This window comes from Oryctolagus cuniculus, chromosome 16, assembly GCF_051225735.1.
Source record: "Oryctolagus cuniculus isolate XC-2025 breed Fujian yellow rabbit chromosome 16, ASM5122573v1, whole genome shotgun sequence".
Lineage (NCBI taxonomy): Eukaryota > Metazoa > Chordata > Mammalia > Lagomorpha > Leporidae > Oryctolagus > Oryctolagus cuniculus.
Window position 1 is genome coordinate 69,133,388 of NC_142882.1, and position 21,187 is coordinate 69,154,574.

Here is a 21,187-nt window from a genome sequence, read left to right on the forward strand (position 1 = left end):
TAAAATGTTGATTCCCTGGAGAATTAGACTCTCAAGTGCAGAGGAAGGCAGTTTGGTCTTTGATTTTATTCAGCATCCATCTATCTATCCAATCAATGTTATCAAAACCCTTTTAATGCCAGACTTTGGACCAGGAACTGGAAAAAATGTTTTAAACAAAAGCAGAGGAGACCCTGCTTTCATAGTGCTTCCTGCCTCACAGAAGTAGCATGCTTGAGCCAATGTGTCACCCCCAAAATGAACGACTACATAGCGACAAGGACCACAGGAGAGCTGCAGTTGCAACGACAGCATGCGGTGTGGAACCGCCCTTCTCTGGTGCAGTTGGGAACATTTTGCTCCAGGACAAGGTTTTTTAACTGTGATTTGAGAAACATGGAAGAGCTCGTCCTGGCTGGTGGAGGGAAATCAGAGCAGCCAGGTAAAGACCCAGTGTGGGCAACAACTTTCATGTGAGAGAAGTGTGAGTACATGGCTGCCATAAAGGCCAGCGCCATGTGACCCCCAAGATGGGGAAGGCCTGCTCCAGATGCTGCAGGAAGTGCCCGCAGATCAGACAGCTCACTGGAAGCCAAACTGATGCTGCACATTTTACCCAGAGCCATGGGAGCAGATTGAAAGATTGGAACCAAGGGAATAACAAAATTAGATTTGCTTTGAAAAGATCTTTCAACTACTCTGTGGAGAATTGATTGGCGGGGAGAAAGGTGAGGAAGGTAAGATTAGCTGTGGAAGATGAGATGTGTTCCAGTAAAGATGGAATGATACAGGCACGGAAGGCATTGAGAACAGCGCACCACATACACTGAGCACCCAGCAAATATCAGCTGTTACAACTATTTCCATTCCAAAAGAACCCCAGCATCTTGAGAAAACTTGAAACCGCTTAGTTACATGTTCGTTATTCCTAGTTTTCATACAATTTTTTTTCTGATACCTTCTAAAGTCAGTTTTTAGAAACCTCTCAAGTCAAAATATAAGGTTTTTTTTTTAATGGAACTGAACAAAAGTTAATCCATCACTTATTTACTTATCTTTTTAAGACCTTCAATAGTTTTACCAGCCCCAGGTCTTGGTCCTAAGTAACAGCTTATCCCAGTGGCTGCTTTCCTCCATCCCTAAGCCCCTACCCCATGTTACAGGATTCAAGGGCTTTCTTCACCACTGCCCCCCTCTGCTTCTCACCATGAGGCCTCCTTTAATGCTGATGAGTTTCATTTCAATTACTATCCCTTTCATCTCAAACACCAGTGAGGCAGAAGCAATGTATAAAGTCAAATTGTTTCTTTGAAAACCAGAATTTATTGTGTCCTAGTGTCACTTTTATTAATTGTTTAAAGTTAATGGTATCCAGGCCTACAGAATTTTGTATAAACATTGAACTTTTTTTTTCATCAAAGGGAAACCTCTCTTGGATTCTATATACGGTGTTGTGCCTGCTGTTGTAGACTAGTAGATTTATTTACACCGGAGAGCCTAGGAATTTGACCCTCAAATAACATCACTGAAAAAAAAAATCAGAACAGAGCTAAGCCAACTACACAGGTAACTGGGGGCTTTTAAACTCTGCCCATTTGATTCACTTTACCTCTTCTAGGATTTTCTACATACCTGTCCCCAATACACAAGCTCAAGTTGTGTTGGCTATACAGTCTTTCAGGAAGAGAGATATCCCCTTTCTCAGATTCTGGGCCAGGAACACTTGGAGAGAAACATAGAAAATTATTCTCCAGATAGCATGAGGATGAACAAAATAACTTGCCTTTTGCCTTGTTTTTCTCATAAACTGTTTGAAGAAAAAGTCCAGAGGAGATATCAAAGAGATTTTAACTTCAATGTTGAGAAAAATTTAGCAAATTACTACACTCTGGGGAATAAGAAGTGATTCTGGAGAAATAATTTCTCCCCAGAGTTGGCAAAGTTCTCCCAGTCACTGCCCCCAAGAGAGTTTTGAACATTGTGGCTTGAGAACAAATTGGGAACAAATCTTAGGAGCCAGGACGGATGAACAAATTCACACCAGGTACCCCTGACGTCTCAGGGAAGGGTGTAGATTTCTTGCACACTTAATACATTGATCAATCACTCGTCTACCTTCATCTCATCAGAGAAAAGCTTAGCATTCATGATGTGGTATTGTCCACTTAAGTCTGTTCTCAAAATTGAATTACGGACATAATTCTTAGCAATACTGCTTTAATCTACGTACACAAACTTCATAAAAAGCATTTCATTAGAAGAGCTGGCATCATGCTCTAGAGCTGATGTGTTGTATGTGGCAAGCAGCATGATTTATATCCCAGTGTGCAGTCTGCCATAGGCAGGCATTTCAACGCTATGCCGATTATTTAGCTGTATTCATAATCTTTGCCCTTTCTTGCCAATGGATACTAAGCTTTCTCCAAGAGCCCTATGTATGTGTCAAGATATTTTTTTCCTCAGAGAGATGCCAAAACCAGATTTATCCTCTTCCCCAAGGTTAAAGAAACGAGGGAGATGTCCTTTGCTTTTCTCTACTTCCTACTCCCAGAAAATAATTCATCTACATCCACACAGTGACAGCTCTTGGCATGAACAAAGGTGTCCCAGAAAAGCCAGTAGGCATCCATGTAATTGTTCAAGATTGTATCATGGTTTAGTTAGCATATTTGCTGGTGTTTAGGTTTAAACACTGGTCAGACTCAAAATAAGACAAAACAAAACAAAATTTGTCAATATTCAGTTTTTTTTAACAGAACTTTAGTACTTTCAAATGTGAGTATAGTCCAACAAACAAAGAAAACTAATATCAGAGATTTTCAAGAAAAGTCATGTATCAGCTTTTCCAGTTAGGTTTCTCTCATTTTATTTCTTGTCTCTGAGGGTACTTTTTATATAAAATCTATCGTAAATCACATAAGTGGAGTTATTTATTTATGACTTTTGGTTATGTTATGAATTTTCTTTTCTTTTTCCTTTGCCACCTATATAGTAGATGTTCCTCATGCTAACATTTATTTCAGCACAGATCCATACAGTTATGTCTGGGCTACAAGTAGGTAGAAACAGGAAAGACGGGACCGAAAATCTATGGAAGCTATTCCAGTGCAAATAGTATTTTCGAAAGTTTTAATTTTTTGCTTCTGTCTTGCTTTGTTTCTTAGTTTCTAAAAAATTTTATTTATTTGAGAGAGAGTGAGTGAGTGCTCCTATATGCTGGTTCACCCTTCAAATGGCTGCAACAGCCAATAGAATAAGCCTTTTCTCACCCACTTGCATGTGTCACACTGGCCTCTGTTCTCCACTGGGGGATGCAAGGGACAACTGCAGTCTGCTGGTTCTAAGAGGAGACCTTGTGGGCCCACAAGCTCTCCTCAGCTCAGAAGCAGGAGGCCAGCTTCATCACCAGCTGCAAGGAAGCAGGGACGTGGGGAGACTGCATGGTGGTGTTCTAGACCCCATTTTCAACTCTGGGTCTCAGAATACTAGGGAGCTGCACCGATTTCTGTTGACAGATTTGTCTCCTTCATTGCTCCAATTCTTAGGTAGCAGACTCCAAATCCTGTTGAGAGCCGTCCACCTTCTTTCCCTCCCATGTGCATGGTCTGCCTAACTGCAATAACAGTGCCTGCAAAAGCCTGTTCTCATCAGAGACTGCTGGGCTCTGCTGCAGAAAGACCCAGCCCTGCCAGCCTCACTCCTGGCCCTCTCCTCTGTGACTGGGGCTTCCAGCTCTTTGCATTGTGAAGGTAGCAGACCCCCAGTCCAGAGAAGAATCTGCTATGAAATCCACTCTGGGAATAGGACCAAATAGAGGCCGTTGTAACCACAAAGACACACTACCCAGCAGCTGGAACTGACACGAGGGACACGGAGTGTTTTCTTACCTTTGTTTCCGCCTGCCTGCTGCCCTCCCCTCTAACATATGGTGTGATCACCCTCTAGGGGTCAAATTCCTCTTTGCATCCACACAAACATTCACTCTTCACACCCAGGAGACTCTCTAGCTGCCCACCTCTTCAGCATCTCACACAGGGCAAAGGACAAACATGGGAGGGTAGCAGAGGGGTTTAGTGGCTGCTGAGATATACTTCTGACTCCAAGAGGATGCAACTGAATGAGTGTACCAGTCTCCCAAGTGTCTCCCCTTCCCATCACCATCTGCTGTCACTTCCAAATGGGCTTTCTCAGTGGCAGCCTGCTGGCCCCTTTCCTCCCTGCTCGGGTGACCCCCTTCCTGCCACTCTTCCATTCTCCTTTTATTTCTCACAAAAGTCAACACACGAGGAGTGGATTGTAAAGTTTGGGGGTAACTGAGAAGAACTGCAGCATCAGGCAAGGAACAAATGTAAGTTCAGTCCTTAGCAAGCTCCTTACTGGCCTGTCCTGCCTAGCTCCTGGGCCTCTCCCTCTTCAGGGGCTTCTCTTCCATGCTGTGGTGGTCAAATTCCTGTTGTTCTCTTTCGCGTCCAAGCCATGCTCAAGCAGCCTTTCAAGATTTCTCCTGAAGTATTTTTCTAACTCAAAGATAATTTTATATTTTTCCTGAGAAGATGGATTCACATTACTATTAGGTTTTTGCAATTCTCCCTCCCTACCCCACCTTTCATATGTGAGACTACTTCAGAAAGTTATTAGAAAAATGAAATGAAAACATAAGTTTATTTTGATTCAAAGAATTAAAATCTGTGCATAGGTTTTTTTTTATAATACAGATTTTCCTTTAATTGTTGAAGACTCCTCAGGCACATGGATTTCAAAATTTTTTGCACCAAAATAAACTGCCCCTTTAATTCAATTTTTCTATAAACTCTTTCAGTACCCTTGTATATGTACAGATGTGTACTTGTATAGATGTACACATGTATAGTATACACTCATGTGTTACATATGTACATCTGTGTATGCCTCGCATACGTGTATGTGTGTATTTTATGTGTATGCATGTGTATATTTATGTACATGCATGTATACAAGGCAATGTGTGTGTTATATGTGTATGTATGGATATATGTGTGTATTGTAGTGTATATATGTGAATGCTATGTGTATATATTTGTAAGTGTATATATTCAAAGATTCTTTACTGAATCATTGTTTTTGGAAGGAAGGAAAAATAATCCTTACCAAGTGAGTCCTAGTAACAATGTTTGAAGTTTATTCAACATTTTCTGGAACAAAAGAGCATCTTGTTACTGTGCAAACAAAAATAATTTCATATTGGCATGAGATTTTGTCATTTGCTGGTTTTTGGCCTTTTCCCACTATCTCTGTTCTTCCTTTCGATATTCCCTGAAGAAAGTATTTCCTAGTGATGATTTCCTTCCCAATTTACCATTTGTAGTTAGCGACTGTGACTCTTTGAAGGCAGCTCTGAATCTGGTTATCAGACATGTAGGAAATGAGATGACATCTTCAAGCTTCCCTTCCACACAGGACACCGTGGCAAGACAGGGCCATTCCCCACCTTCACAGAGCCCTTCCTGAGGTGACTTCAAAGCTCCTCACTTGTCTCTTGTGCTCCGGAAGCAGTCACAGTAGCTCCACCTCTTTGTTCTCTCTGGAAGCCAATTAACCCTTTGGGTGGGAAATACATGTTCTGGCCCGGCTGCAGTTTTTTATTTCCTCGTCTCCCCTTCAACACCAGACATAGGAAGCATGAAGGCTTAGCATCAGTGTGGAAAATATGACTCAAACTCAACACTTGCACGTTCCAGACAGCAACATGTTACCTGAATGTAAAGTGCACTGTAACAGGAAACCTGGTTTTCATTACCAGAGAGCAGTCTGTGTGGAGCTAAAAAGAATCTGACCAGAAAGAAATCATTCAGTAATTTTATAGGCTCAAGAACCAAATGATTCCATAGCAGAGAAGAAATATGAATCAAAGAGAGAATGAAGGCCAGGCAGTGATGTGGTAGAGCTCTTCAATGGTGCTGAAATCTCAGAACATTTATTATCTTCCTGGTGTCAGCGCTGCTTCCTGCATGCTGGGGCTCTTCGCCCCATCCACTCCCAGCATACACTGGGAAGCAGGTGCACTTTGTCCTCGGCACTCTTAGCTCACTGTTTAGTCTCTCTTCCTCTCCTTTGCCTCTTGCCTCAAGAAACTGCAGTACCTCTATGGCCTTCAGCTAGGCAAGCATTTTCCAGGGGCTGGCACTGCACCTGTGGTGCAAGTAGCATCAGATGTTTGAAGGATGTTGGGATGCATCATTCTCCTTCCTGTCTTACCCACAGGAATAGCTACTCCATTGCCTCTGCCTGTCTCACCTGGTTCTCAGTCCTTGTGAGAAGTGATCTGGTTAGCTAATCTGCACAGAGATGTTCAACAGACAACAGCCTAATGTGTTTACAGAGGTGATGTCTTCATTTTAAAGAAAGAAACTTTCATAAGGATAGTAAGAACTTAGGTCTCCAGAAATAAAGTATATCAGGACTGTTCCCATTTATTCTTAATGAATAGTCCATCTCTATCCTCTAGCACGTTTTTCCCTCAAGATTTTAAATGTTACTGAACAAGAAACTCTTTGGGAAAAAAAAAACTTGACATAAAATCACATAGTTACAATTAACTGGGATGCTCGGCTTCTTTCTCTAAATGAAGAGCTTGGTGATTTTTAAAAAAATTTTATGTAGAACTCCATCATGGCATTCAGGGATCACTGAATCCACAGAAGTTCGTAGTCAGTCTGCTCTTCACCAACCCACACACCTCTTAAGAGTGACTGACACCCAAAATTCAGCTCTAAACTTCCACACAACTCCACAAGACATATGAACTGGAATGCAAGTTGACTGGGGATGAGACAAAGAGTTTCTGAGTCAGTCTGGCTCAGTTTACACACTCCTCGGATGCCAACAGAAAGGGTAGAAGTCATAGCCAGATGATTCATACTCCAAGTAGCTGGGGCACCAGTTAACTGCCTTCCATGGGCCTCCAGGCTTTGAACATGCTTCCCCCCAGCTTAAAGCACTCTTGCCTTTCTCCTCACAAGACTGGCTAACTCCTGTTCATTTTCCATCTTCCAGTGGATCCTCTGAAATGGGATTTTCATTGTGACTTACCATAGGGTCTTATAAATTCCTCTTTATAGCATTCATCTCAATTGTAGCAATTTGCTTAGAGCCTATGTCTCCTACAAGACTATATGGTCCTGAGGGTCTTGCTCAGCGTGAGGCTTTGGGAAGATACTTGCGATGACCCATTGAGGTAAGGGCAGAACTCATCCAACCATCAACCTAGAAGTAAGGATGGCTATGTCCTGGCAGGTTTTATGTGTAGCATAGATTTTCATTGAACTTGAGTTTCTAACTATTGCTCATAGAGGTGACTGAAGAACATTGGGTAACACCATGTTGTAATAGTCCCAAGAAACAGTATAAAACACTGGTACAAATTCAGACTCTGAAGATAAGTTGTTATGGATCAAGTTTCAGTCCTGCCTCTTGCCAGCTATATGACTGAAAAAAAAGGGGGGATCCCTTCATTCTGTGTTCCCTGTATTTGTAAAATGGGGATAAGACTGCTGCAAAACAGAGCCATAAACAAATTGGACCATGATGAAGATTATGTGAAGTAAGATACGTGCATGGAGCACAATTTGGATGTTGCCATCATCAGCCAAAAGCAGGTTCACTAGGTTAAGGCTTCTGTCCTCTCTGCAGTGGACCATTGAGCTGATCTTTCCTCTCATACTCCACTGGCTGACATCCAGACCAGTCCCTGGGGCTGCTGTATTAGGAGGTGGCATAGGATGTTAAACAGTTTAGGAAAGGTTTTGATCACAAATGACATGCATGCCCCTCACCCCTAACTCAAGCCTAGTGATCTTTGCCAAAGCACTCTTTGCTAGAAAGAAAGCAAGTTGGTAATGGTTAAACTCAAATCAGGACTGGACTCCCTGGTTGGTCTTGCCAGAACCCTTTGTTGTGAAGATACCTACGACAAATTGTAGAGCCAGGGTAGTGGAGCCATGGGAAGAGCAGTATTCAGGTTGCTGCCAGGACCCAATCTTGACTCTGCAAGCAGCATCACAATATTGTCTGGGATAATTAAGTATACCAGGGCTCTGCCTCTGTCAGTTGAAATGAAAAGAAAGTTCTAGGGCAGAATGAGCTGGTCTGAACTTCAGCAGCCATCACTTTTGGCACTGGAGCTGGAAACAGAAGTTGGCTCTAAGTCAAAGCTATAAAAGAGGTTGTGTGTGGAATATGTGTAGCTAAGCAGCTGCTGACATTGCAGAGTTCTACATAAAATCTCCAGGTCAGTTTCAGACATTACAATGAGGAGATCTCTTTATAGCATTTGCTGGCAATTTCAAGCAGGTTTCCTTAGGGAATACAAGATGCCTGGTTGACACAGCTAAATGTTCCAAGCCTGCAAGTCCTTGTGTCCTTCGTTCCATATTTTACTCAAATAGAAGGATGTGAGTGTGATGGGCCCAGAGCAGGAAGCAGGGCAGACAAACCCTAAGACAGCTCAGGTAAGGAGAGAAGGTTGAAAGTTGGATAGAGGACATTGCAGTGGAATACCAAGTAAGGAAGTGTCATGGTAGGAAGCTAATGAGTTATTTGTGTGAAACATTTTTTATTTTTGAAAAAAATAAGAAAAGCATAGCAAATTTCTAGCTAACCTATTTTTATTCAGGCTAAAGGAGTAGAGGTATAATGAAGCTGAAAAATCTTTTTCATCCAAGAGCTTCGAGCTCTCTCATCACGCATTTTACCCAGTCTGTTGTGTTAGCATTGCTTCTTCTTTCCACCTCCCTGCCTGGAGGAGTTTATGAGTTGTAAAGATGACTAAAGAGCATGTAGCAAAGGGGAGGAGAAGGGAGGAGGAGAAGGAACTAAGGCCCTAGATAATCTTTAAATTGTATAATCGGGTTCCAGAAATTTGACTTCATCTGTGTTAAGGAGTTTTAAAAAAATAAATTTTGCAATCAAAGAATGTTAGAGCTGGAAGAGACCTCTACAAAGATCCCTAGGACCCTATCTGTTTAAGGGTATAGATAAGGCCACATTTATCTTGGAATAAAGGACTGATAAGAATGATTGTGAAAATAAATTTCAGTTGGATAGTAATTCATGCACCTGACAACATGCTCAGTGTGTTGCAACAAGGAACAGAACAGCAATAGGTTCACAAAAAGGGAATAATTTTTAAAAGAAACTCTGAAAGGCAACACAGGAGCAAGACTAGATAATGTTCAGCATTGTTCCTCATTACTTGAAAAGAACATTTATAAAAAATCTATGGTGTGTCGTGTGCTTTCATATGCTCACTGTTTATCACTGTCATAAATCCTTAAGATCATCTATGACTCCAGGGAGTAACAGGAAGTCAAGGAAGTCTTTCTGGAAGAAGCAGGATCTGTGTTGGCTCTTTAATTGGTCTTGAATGAAGAGTAGCCAGAGACTCTGGAGTCCCAGCAAGCGGCATGAGAGAAGAGTCCAAGGCAAGAGGGCAAGTGATATGTTGAAGGCTGAAGTGCTATGGGAGCTTCAGTATGGAGAAAGCAATATAATCAAGCAGGAGGAAGGAGCCAGATCACAAAGGGTAGAAAGAATGGTGTATGTCATGGGAAGAAGTGTGACTTTCCGCTTAAAGACACTGGGGAATCATGGAAATGGAAATAGTGAAAGAAAAGAGGATGAGAAGAGAAATCTTCACTTTTGTCTTTAGAAAAATTATTCTTGCTATAGTTTGAAGGATTACATGATTGGAGGCAGGGAGATAAGAGAACAGGTTTCCACGAAAGAAATGATAAAATAAGTGAATTTACTTGCCCCCTTTTCCATCTATCTAGAAAATTTCCAAAGCATGGGTGATAGGTAGTCCCAGGAATAGTAAGAAAGAGATTAAAGAAACCGAATGTTAAACATACAAATAAGGAAAATCAAGAAACAGTATAAAGTTTGTAGAAGAAAAGAGAAGGATTTTTAAAAGAGATATAGAGAATATGGAGGTAAGTCAAATGTAATAACTGCCATTGTTTCAAACCACAATTGTTGCTCCCAGGAGGGATGGAGAGTCACAGGAAGGAATCAGAGGGCAGATCTTTAAAGCATTTTGTTTGTTTGTTTGTTTTTTTTTTTTTTTTTTTTTTTTTTGACAGGCAGAGTGGACAGTGAGAGAGAGAGACAGAGAGAAAGGTCTTCCTTTGCCGTTGGTTCACCCTCCAATGGCCGCTGTGGCCGGCGCACCACGCTGATCCAGTGGCAGGAGCCAGGTGCTTTTCCTGGTCTCCCATGGGGTGCAGGGCCCAAGCACCTGGGCCATCCTCCACTGCACTCCCTGGCCATAGCAGAGAGCTGGCCTGGAAGAGGGGCAACCGGGACAGAATCCAGCGCCCCAACCGGGACTAGAACCCGGTGTGCCGGCGCCGCAAGGTGGAGGATTAGCCTATTGAGCCACGGCGCCGGCTCCTGCTTGTTTGTTTTTAACACTGATAAATTTTTATCTTAAGGAGTAATATACAGGCATACATTACTGTATAATATCTGAACAGCTGGGAGCCTTTCCTTATCAATTGGTAAATTTATCAGGAAATTAGAGGCATATTTAATTCCCTAGGGTTAATGTTGGGCAGTCCAGAAATTCAGATAATGCAGTATTTTATCAACTCCTTTTCCGGTGTAGAATAGGAAACTTGGTCTTACAGTGGATAAGTGACTAGCCCTAAATCATAGTTACAGCAAGTCATGGTGCTGGTACTCAGAACTTAAAAGTTTCATTTCAAAGTGTGTCTCTTAACCACACTGCTATAGTGCTTCTGTGATATAAAAACTCTTGTGACAATTTATATTCTCTAGAAAAGGCTCCAGGAACAATTGTTTTCAATATTGAAGGAAGGTATGTGTAGAATGATTTTATTACATGGATGGTTCTGATGTGTGCTTCCTGAATAGTTCCAAACTGGGAGATAAGCTTCCATTCCTCTGTTTGGGTAGCTACCCCATACTCCACTGTTGAGAACTTTTAGACATTTAGTGAAGTAGCACTTTGCAGTTTCAATTTAAGTTTCTCTTCTTACTAAGGAGAAACTTTACTAGGTGCCAGCTATTGCACAAGATTCAGAGGTGCCCTCTCCTCTGATACCGACAGTTGGTCCTTGAACTAGCTTCAGTGGATAGCCTTTCTTAAGAATTTTATTTTCCACTGGCTGTTTTGACACAAACAGAACCATGGTAGGCCTTCCTCACTGCTCCTCCAAAGGTGCCTGGACATTTCAAGTTGTAGGAGTCATCATAGGAACATAATCTACAGGCAATAATGAAAGGACTATGTTATCACATTCATTTGACTGTTTCTAGTAGACTTATGTATAATCCCCAAGTACTTCCAGTTTGGAGAATGTAGCCAATTAAAATAGACCTTTGTCCTTAGAAGTAGATTTGATTATAAATTTGCAAGCATAATTTTTCTGGATGACTCAGACCGACTCAAAAGAGGAATTCTAGAGAAGTTGAGTAAGTCCCTGGGATGTGTGGATAGCCATTTAAGTCAGTGTATTTGGCAGGCACTATTTATCTAGATGTGTGACTTTGTCTGAAAGTTGCTTTCTTTGCTGTTAGTTCTGCCAGGCATTGCTCTACTTCTAAAGGATGGCAGAGCGAGGGAACAGAATGTGATAACTTTAATCAAGCCTGAATGACTCTTCATATCTATGCCTGCTGTTGGCATATGTTGAGGTTTACATTTTATCCTTCTCTCGGGAGCCATTTATTAATGGGGTAGAGAATCATCCTAAATATTTTTGAGAGGCAATTTCACATTTCAATAGGCAATGGCTAAGCACCAACATACTATGTGTACAATTGGTCTATTCCAAACTATACCAAACTGTTGATTTTTACTGGTAAAATCTTACTTTAAATCTACTTCTAATTCACAATAGCTAAACTTTTGAATAAACCCAGATGACCATCAACTGATGACTGCATAAAGAAAATATGATGTATATATACTATGGAATGCTACTTAGCTGTAAAAAAGAATGAAATCCTGTCTTATGCAACAAAAAGGATGCAACTGAAAACCATTATACATAGTGAAATAAGCCAGTCCCTAAACATCGTATGTTTTCCCTGATCTGTGGTAACTATTACAAAAAGTAATGTATATGACAGAAATTAACATTTTGAGATTGATTATTGTTCAAGCCCTTGTCTCTACTGTTGAGGAACAGCAGTTTTTTCTTTTCACTATATGCTAAATTTTTTACTTAGTGGAGGGTTAAGCTTATAATTATAAAAGAAATTGAAGGGGCTGGTGCTGTGGCACAATAGATTAAGCCTCCGCCTGTGATGTGGGCATCCCATATGGGTGCTGGTTCATGTCCCAGCTGTTCTTCTTCCATTCCAGCTCTCTGCTGATGGCCTGGGAAAGCAGTGGAAGATGGCCCAAGAGCTGGGCCCCTGCTCCCGCATGGGAGACCTGGAGGAAGCTCCTGGCTCCTGGCTTCAGATCTGCCCCTCTCTGGCTGGGGCAGCCATTTGGGAAGTGAACCAGTGAGTGGAAGACCTTTCTGCTCTTTCTCTCTCTCTCTCTCTCTGTAACTCTACCTCTCAAATAAATAAGTAAAATCTTTAAAAAGAAGCAGAAATTATGTCATTGTAAAAATTAAAAGAAACAATAAGAAAGGAAGGAGGAGGAGAACAGGAACATGGACAGGAGGAAGGTTAGGGTGGAAAATATCACTATGCTTCTAAATCTATACATGTGAAATACATGAAATGTGCCTACTTTATATAAATAAAAATTATTTGAAAAGTTTACCTCTGTTCTTATTCATAGAAGAAGAAAACTTAAGTCAAAAATATAAATTGAACAATTGCCACATGTCTCTATAACTGTGGGTCAGAAACAAAATAACTTAAACTGCAGTAAAACTCGGTAATTGAGCACATAAGCTCATGAAAAAAATCGTATGCTTTGCCAACAGACTGTACACAGATGAAAAACGTATTTCTAGACATCAGTTCATTGGGTTCTACAAGACCTGTATTTACCTCACTCATTGTGGAGCCTATTTCATGTGTAGTTTTTGTGACAAAATAGTCGGGAGCCACTATAAAACCCAGGCATAAGACTTACGAATGATTCGTTGCTACCCACATTTATATCAGCAATCAGTGGGGGAGGGAGAGTTGTGGATAAAGCAGTGAAATATAGACCTGCCAAGCGATTGCAAAAATTAGGAAACTCTTTTTGAAAGAAAGTAGTGGGTGATATATGGATGTTCTAACCTTTCATGTGTTGGACGAACCCCAGAAGGTATATATCTCTGTTGTCAGCAGCCACAGGGAGGTAGATAAGGGGAGAGATTCCCGTCTCAGCATTCCGTGTATCATTTCCATGTACAAATATCTACTTCAGTGTCAGAAGTTTTGTACAGAGAAAAAGCCTGAGGAAGGGAAGAAAGGACACGGCAGCTGGGTTTGAATAGATAAGATTGTCACCTTTTCAAAACTGACCTCAACCAGTCAGGAAGCCTAGGAAACAACACGAAACTAATGAATTCCAGTGGAGAAACTGTGAGTTCAGTGTTTTCAGCATCCTGGATTCTCCAGGATTTTCATAAGCAAGAAATGCAGTTATGATAGTTGATAGAGAAGCTACAGCCCTCATTGCGTGGCCACGTGGCACCCTCAGGGCCAGCAGAAGCAGGCATGTCAGTGGTGGCAGCAAAGCAGTGTGAAAGGTCTAAGGAAGTGGATGGAACAGCTCACACTACTGTTTTGAACCTCATGTTAATATACTAGCAAGATCTCTTTTAATTTTCATACTAAGCAAACATGGAAATAATGATGTAGAAAAAAACAGAGAAGGTTACAACCAGAACGGCCATAGGTTTTTCTTGGCTTAGTACTACTCAAGAAAGATTTGTCTGAATTTTACCTTTTGTTGTTGTTGTTGTTTGTTGTTGTTGTTGTTGTGTTTTACAAATTTTCTTAATCCTTATATATTGCATTGAATTTTTAGACTGAATTCATTTTTTAATCCACATTTTCAAAAACCATATCATGTTTCAGCATGTTGAGGTTTTGTTAAGCATGACCTGTAATGATTATATTCTAAAGACTTTGCTCTGAGTCAAGAGAGAGATGAATAGAACCAAGTTTCTGAGTTGAAGCTTCAGAGACATTCAAATGAATAGACATATCATTGTGTTGTGTTGAAGATAGTTTGATACTCTATGAAGAGGATCAATTCCTGAAATCTAAAATCTAAGAATCTAGGTAGTAAAGCAAGATAGAAATTCCTTCTGGTCAGAAAAGTTGAAGAGTTGTGGGTTCAGTGTGGGAGTACTACATTTTAAATAAAAAACTCTGTCTTGGCCCTGATAGTTAGCAAAACCATGTCTTTCCCCTGCTTTGTAACATGGAATCATTCTCAAGTTAAATCATGGTGATGTGGACTTCTGCCAGTCAGGGAACCTCTGGAAATCAAATGTTTCATCACCACTTCCTGGGGAAGCTGAAGTCATTGGAAGTGGCAGAAGAAATTATATAAAAGTGATGTGATGGCTTATTCGGTGTTAATGGCATTTATCACATACCTACTGTGTGCCAGGCATGGTGTTGGAGGCCCTAAAGTCATCTGAACTTGGCAGGATTTTCTACTCTTGGCGTCAAATTTTGGAGTAAGTTAAAAGGAGTCTCCAACTTAACCTTGGTGGAACTCCAACATTGAGTTAAGCAATAATTGATAAGAATTGGGGGCCATTGCTGCATTGGCTCACAGATTTCTCAGCTTGGAATGCTCTTCCCAGCCATTTGTCCTCCCCTTTCAGGCCCAGATAATGCTAATTGCTCCATCCCTGCCTTGGGCAATGCTGCCTTACAGAATATAAGAACTGGGCAGTTCAAAGGACGGACCAAGGGGAGTCACAGCTAGATAGATCTCTGAGGATTCTTGGCTTCCAAACCTTTAGACCTGGGTGCCAGTCTTTGTTCATTCACCTTCCATCTATGTGACTGTTTGAGGGTACTTGAAAAATTTCAGGGAAAATGGAATTCAAAGTTAAGTTTATTTTGGTGCTAGAAGTTTGAAATCCATGCAGTTTTTTCATAGCATACATTTTCATATACTTTTTTTTTTCTTTTGACAGGCAGAGTGGACAGTGAGAGAGAGAGACAGAGAGAAAGCTCTTCCTTTGCCGTTGGTTCACCCTCCAATGGCCGCTGCGGCCGGCGCACCACGCTGATCCAGTGGCAGGAGCCAGGTGCTTCTCCTGGTCTCCCATGGGGTGCAGGGCCCAAGCACTTGGGCCATCCTCCACTGCACTCCCTGGCCACAGCAGAGAGCTGGCCTGGAAGAGGGGCAACCGGGACAGAATCCGGCGCCCTGACCGGGACTAGAACCCGGTGTGCCGGTGCCGCAAGGCGGAGGATTAGCCTAGTGAGCCACGGCGCCGGCCCTTCATATACTTTTGAAGCAGCATTGTATACAAGGATTTCAAAAATTCTTGCACTGAAATAAACTCATATTTCTATTTCATTTTCCATGAACTTTTTCAAGTATCTTTTTATTTAAGTTTTCCAAAGAAACAGAACTAATACGCTCTCTCTCTCATATATATATATATATATACACATATGTATCTGTATCCATCCATCCTCCCATACATCTATACACCTGTCTATGTGCATCTATCTAAAGATATTTATAATTAGCAATTGTCTCAGGCAATTTTGGAGGTCGAGAAAGCCCAAGATCTGCAGTTTGCAGAAAAGTTAAGTTTAAAGTCAGAAGAAGACCCATGTCCCAGCTAGACGATGCTCTGGAAGAGACAGTTTTCCTTCCTCAGTCTTTTTTTTTTTGTGATATATTTTGTTAACTCTCAATGGGTTAGACAAGGCCTACTCACATGGGGAGAAAGGAATCTACTTTACTCATTTTACTAATTCAAATATTAATCTCATCCAAAAACACCTTCACACACACTCAGAATGGTGGTTGACCAAATTTCTGGACATCTTGAGGCTAAGACTAGTTGACACATTTTTATTTGGTTTTGGGTAAATTGCTTATTCTCAGAGCACCTCAAGTATTGCATTTGTAAAAATGGGTCTTATTCTTCACTGAGATATTCACCTTAAGTTATAGAAAGTCCTTGGCTCAGTATGTTCACTAAGGAACAGGCATCGGTCAAAATATGACAGTATCATACTCTGGGCACTTTGTAGGTGCCAAGCTCCATGATACTTGTGCATAATGCATGTAATCTTATTTAATTCTCACATCAATCTTAAGAAGTGTTTTTACCTCCATTTTATGACTGAGTAAACTGAGGCTTATTGAGTCATAGCTTGTCCCATGGTCACATAGATAGTAAGTCATAGAGCTCATATTTGGATCAGAAGTTCTGGCCTCAGAGTGAGCTCTTAGCTCTCACATTATACTGAGTTAGCTCTAGCAATTGGCCATACAAATTATGTAAAAGCTAGTTAGCACACCATTATTACCTATATTAATTTCTAGTATTACAGTAGCATTATTCCCAACTGCTTTTGTTATAAATACAAAATATTTCAGCCATGTTATGCATTAAGTCAGTTTTTATAAGGTAGCCTGGAAACCTAACTGCCATTTATAATGCTATTTCTGAAAATGTGGTCTGAATTTTAAACAACCATCTAAAAATGAATTTTGCATGGTAATGTGTTTCTAAGTTGGGGACTATCTGCTGAAATTAGGCAATTTGGGATAATATTGGTTCATAGTTGTTTAACTAAAGGAGATATTTTCTAAAGCTTCTGAAGAGAGTCATGATAATCCATATTAACAGAAACACTAGCCCCAGGACAAAAAAATCCAAAGCAATCAGCTGGAGTTCTCACAACAATTGTAGGCAAACTCCTGAGTAGGGAAATAAACCTTGCTGGGGATGTGCTTAGAAATGCAGGGTCTCTCTTAGTATTTTTTATGTTTGTTCTACTTAATACTTTTGGTTGAATACTGTAATCAATACACAGTTATTCTTAGGTGTTGAAACTTAACTGAAAAGTGATTGCTGTTAAATGTAAGAGTGGGAGTAAGAGAGGGAAGAGATGTGCAATTCGGGACATGCTCAAGCTGACTTGCCCCAAACGGAAGAGTTAGTAACATACCAGGGGATTCCAATTCAATCCCATCAAGGTGGCATGTACCAATGCCATCTCACTAGTCCCAGTGATCAATTTCTGTTCACAATTGATCATAATGATAGGACTAAGAGCCAAAGGGATCACATAAACAAGAATAGTGTCTGCAAATACTAGCTGATAGAATAAAAAAGGGAGAGAACGATCCAACATGGGAAGCGAGATACACAGCAGACTCACAGAATGGCAGATGTCCTAAACAGCACTCTGGCCTCAGAATCAGCCCTTACGGCATGGGGATCCGGCTGAAAAGCCCATGAGAGTATTTCAGGCATGGAAAGCCAAGACACTCTGGAAAAAAAAAAAAAAGACCTAAATAACAGATCTCCGCGAGTGAGATCCCAGTGAAAAGAACAGGTCATCAAAGAAGGAGGTACCTTTCTCTGAAGGGAGGAGAGAACTTTCATTCTGACTATGACATTGCCTAAATATGATCAGAGTCAATGAACTCAAAAGGCTTCCATAGCCTTGGCAACTCATGACGAGAGCCTAGGGTGATTACTGATGCCATAAACGAGAGTGTCATTTTGTTAAGTCAACAACAGGAGTCACTGTGCACTTATTCCTCATGTAGGATCTCTGTCCTTAATGTGCTGTACATTGTGATTTAATGCTATAACTAGTACTCAAACAGTATTTTTACTTTGTGTTTCTGTGTGGGTGCAAACTGTTGAAATCTTTACTTAATATATGCTAAACTGATCTTCTGTATATAAAGAGAATTGAAAATGAATCTTGATGTCAATGGGAGGGGAGAGGGAGCGGGAAAGGGGAGGGTTGCGGGTGGGTGGGAAGGTATGGGGGGGAAGGCATTGTAATCCGTAAACTGTACTTTGGAAATTTATATTCATTAAATAAAAGTTTAAAAAAAATAAAAAGAAATGCAGGGTCTGCCACCCACCCATATACCTACTCACAGACACCCTGGACACGCCTCTGCCTCCTCTCTGCAGGGGCTCCATTTGCCTGCCCACCCAGAGGGGCGCCACACACACTCAGACCCACAGAGAGGCCTCAGTTTGTTACCTAAGTTACTGACTTCCTAGGTGTGCCTCCTACTGCTCTATTATCTCTAAAACCTCATGTTTTTCCATAGGTACTGTATTCCTAATAATAACTGGGATTGTGGTGGTCATTAAATAAGCACTTTTACATATAATTCCTGGTCAGTATAGTATACATTCACAGTATAGCCATTATTAGCTCAGTTTCCTATCCTATCTATTATAATTTCTGGGCAGGTTGGAGATAGAGACAATAGAGATTGTTACCAAATGCCTTGAATCTGGAAGTTGGAGGAGATGGTGGCAGGAGAGAGGAGGTGGGGAGGGGATTTCCCAAATTTGTCATGAATTATTTAAAAAAAAAAAAAAACTGCTTTTCCAAGTGTAAGATTCTCATTAGTAAGGACTTCAAGGTTCATAGTTCATTTTAAATTTCTGCTCTGAGGATGTGCTGATGGGAAGCAGAAATGCCTTTATTCCAGCTGTATTTCAGGTAGTATGTTCATTGGCTGCGGCTGGCACAGGCTTTTTTGAGGTGAGCAAATGCATCCCAGGCCCACGTTGGGGGAGAGGCCAGGGTGTTAATCAGTGTCACTCCCACCTCTCCCTTCCTAATCCATGTCAACCTTCAAGAAAACCTATTATTTCTAAAACTTATTCTACACTGACCTTCTGAAAAAATAATTCAAATATATTAGGTAATGTCATGTGTTAAGGGGCAAATGTTCCCAAACTATGCCATTACTTTTAAAATACAGCTAAAAATAACCTCATGGCAATAACATAACTGAAGTGTTCACAAATTAGGAGAGTCATATCCTTGGGCAAATATTCTGATTTATAAGACACACCCATTTGACCAGTAATCCTATTCACTCCTGGGTTTTCCATTTCCTGACTTGACTATCAACACAATTTGAGAAAGTAGAAATAAAAGTAGTAGGGGATATTTTTTTTTATTTGACAGATAGAGTTATAGACAGTGAGAGAAAGAGTCAGAGAGAAAAGCCTTCCTTCCGTTGGTTTACTCCCGAAATGGCCACTACGGCTGGTGCTGCATCCATCCGAAGCCAGGAGCCAGGTGCTTCTCCTGGTATCCCATGGGGTGCAGGGTCCAAGCACTTGGGCCATCCTCCACTGCCCTCCCGGGCCACAGCAGAGAGCTGGACTGGAAGAGGAGCAACCGGGACTAGAACCTGGCATTCATATGGGATGCCAGCGCCACAGGCGGAGGTTTAACCAAATGAGCCATGGCACTGGCAAAGTAGGGGATTTTTAAGTACACAGTGTCTCTCTGCATATTGAAAAGAAAAATAAGCTTGCATCAATTAGACAAAATCAGCAACAAAAACTGCTGCTGTATTTTGCTCATTAGACATGTTTGGGTCATATTTCTATACTTTCTTTCATCCTCATAGAATACATCTTGTTCTCAGGAAGAGATTTTTTTTTAAGGTATTTGAAATAAGTTTATTACTACAAACTCACAAAGATAGAAGCAAAGAAATACCAAAATGTACATTTTGAATGTAGTTGAATTCTCTACTCCTTCCAGGAAACTGATGATGCCTTAAGGAGCAGGAAATGAAAGAAAGAAAATAAAAAATAGTGTAAAACAAACAAATAAACAACAAAAAAAAACCAAACAATCAGGAAGAGATTTTTAAAAATAAGACATTTAGTCATAAGAAATTCTAATCTTCAATTTTATTTTCATCTCTTTTAACCTAGTGCATATCTGGTATTTGGCTTGGAATGTCCCCACTTTTTAAAGATTTATTTATTCATTTGAAAGTCAGAGTTAGAGAGAGAGACAGAGAGAGAGAGATCTTCTATCTGCTGGTTCACTCCCCAGATGGCTGCAAAGGCCAGGGGTGGGCCAGCCCAAAGCCAGGAGCCAGACGCTTAATCTGAGTCTCCCACATGGGTGGCGGGGACCCAAACACATGGACCATCTTCCGCTGCTTTTCTCAGGCCAGTAACAGGGAGCTGGATCAGAAGTAGAGCAGTCAGGGCCTCCGGACTTCTCTGGGGCCAGCAGCCGCCCGACTAGGGGCCCGGGGCCGCAGGCTCTGCCGACGACCATAGGCTCCGTGTCCAACCAGCAGTTTGCAGGTGCCTGCACCAAGGCGGCGGAGAAGGCGCCCGAGGAGGCGCCGGAGGACGCGGCCCGGGCAGCGGACGAGCCGCAGCTGCTGCACGGGGGCCGGCATCTGTAAGTGGTTCAACGTGCGCATGGGGTTCGGCTTCCTGTCCATGACCGCCCGCGCCGGGGTCGCGCTCGACCCCCCGGTGGACGTCTTTGTGCACCAGAGTAAGCTGCACATGGAGGGCTTCCGGAGCCTGAAGGAGGGTGAAGCAGTGGAATTCACCTTCAAGAAGTCCGCCAAGGGCCTGGAATCCACCCGTGTCACCGGGCCTGGTGGGGTGTTCTGTATCAGCAGCGAGAGGTGGCCAAAGGGGAAGAGCATGCAAAAGCGCAGATCTAAAGGAGACAGGTGCTACAACTGTGGAGGTCGAGACCATCATGCCAAGGAGTGCAAGCTGCCACCCCAACCCAAGAAGTGCCACTTCTGCCAGAGCATCAGCCATATGGTGGCCTCGTGCCCCCTGAAGGCCCAGCAGGCCCCCAGCGCCCAGGGAAAGCCAGCCTACTTCCAGGACGATGAAGAGGAGATCCACAGCCCTGCCATGCTGCCCGAGGCCCAGAATTGAGCCACAGGGGGTGGGGGCTGATTTTTTGGCTATCAGGAAGTTTCAAGGAGCAGGCATCAACTGCAGAGTGGAGAAAGTGGGGACAGGGTGGGTTGGGGGGAGCTGGCATTGCCACGTATCCCAGGCTGGGGTTCACAGCATCACCCCTTTTTCCCTCATGCTGGGAGGAAGGAGTGAGGCAGGGAATTGCAACCATGCTATATCCAAATGCAATTAAGGGGTTTGGGGGGGGGGGTATCACCCTGTAGCCTGCATGCTTTATCTGAGGCCCCGCGTGCCAAATCTCTAGCTTTGCAAAGTCACCTGGATGGGGGAAGTGTTCCTTTGAAGAAAGGATA

General features: G+C 42.0%; 1 pseudogene; it reads left to right on the forward strand.

Annotated features, from left to right (window-relative positions):
* The first annotated feature begins 237 nt into the window (after positions 1-237).
* Positions 238-20,849, forward strand: LOC149121805 (protein lin-28 homolog A pseudogene; annotated as a pseudogene).
* The last annotated feature ends 338 nt before the right edge of the window (positions 20,850-21,187 follow it).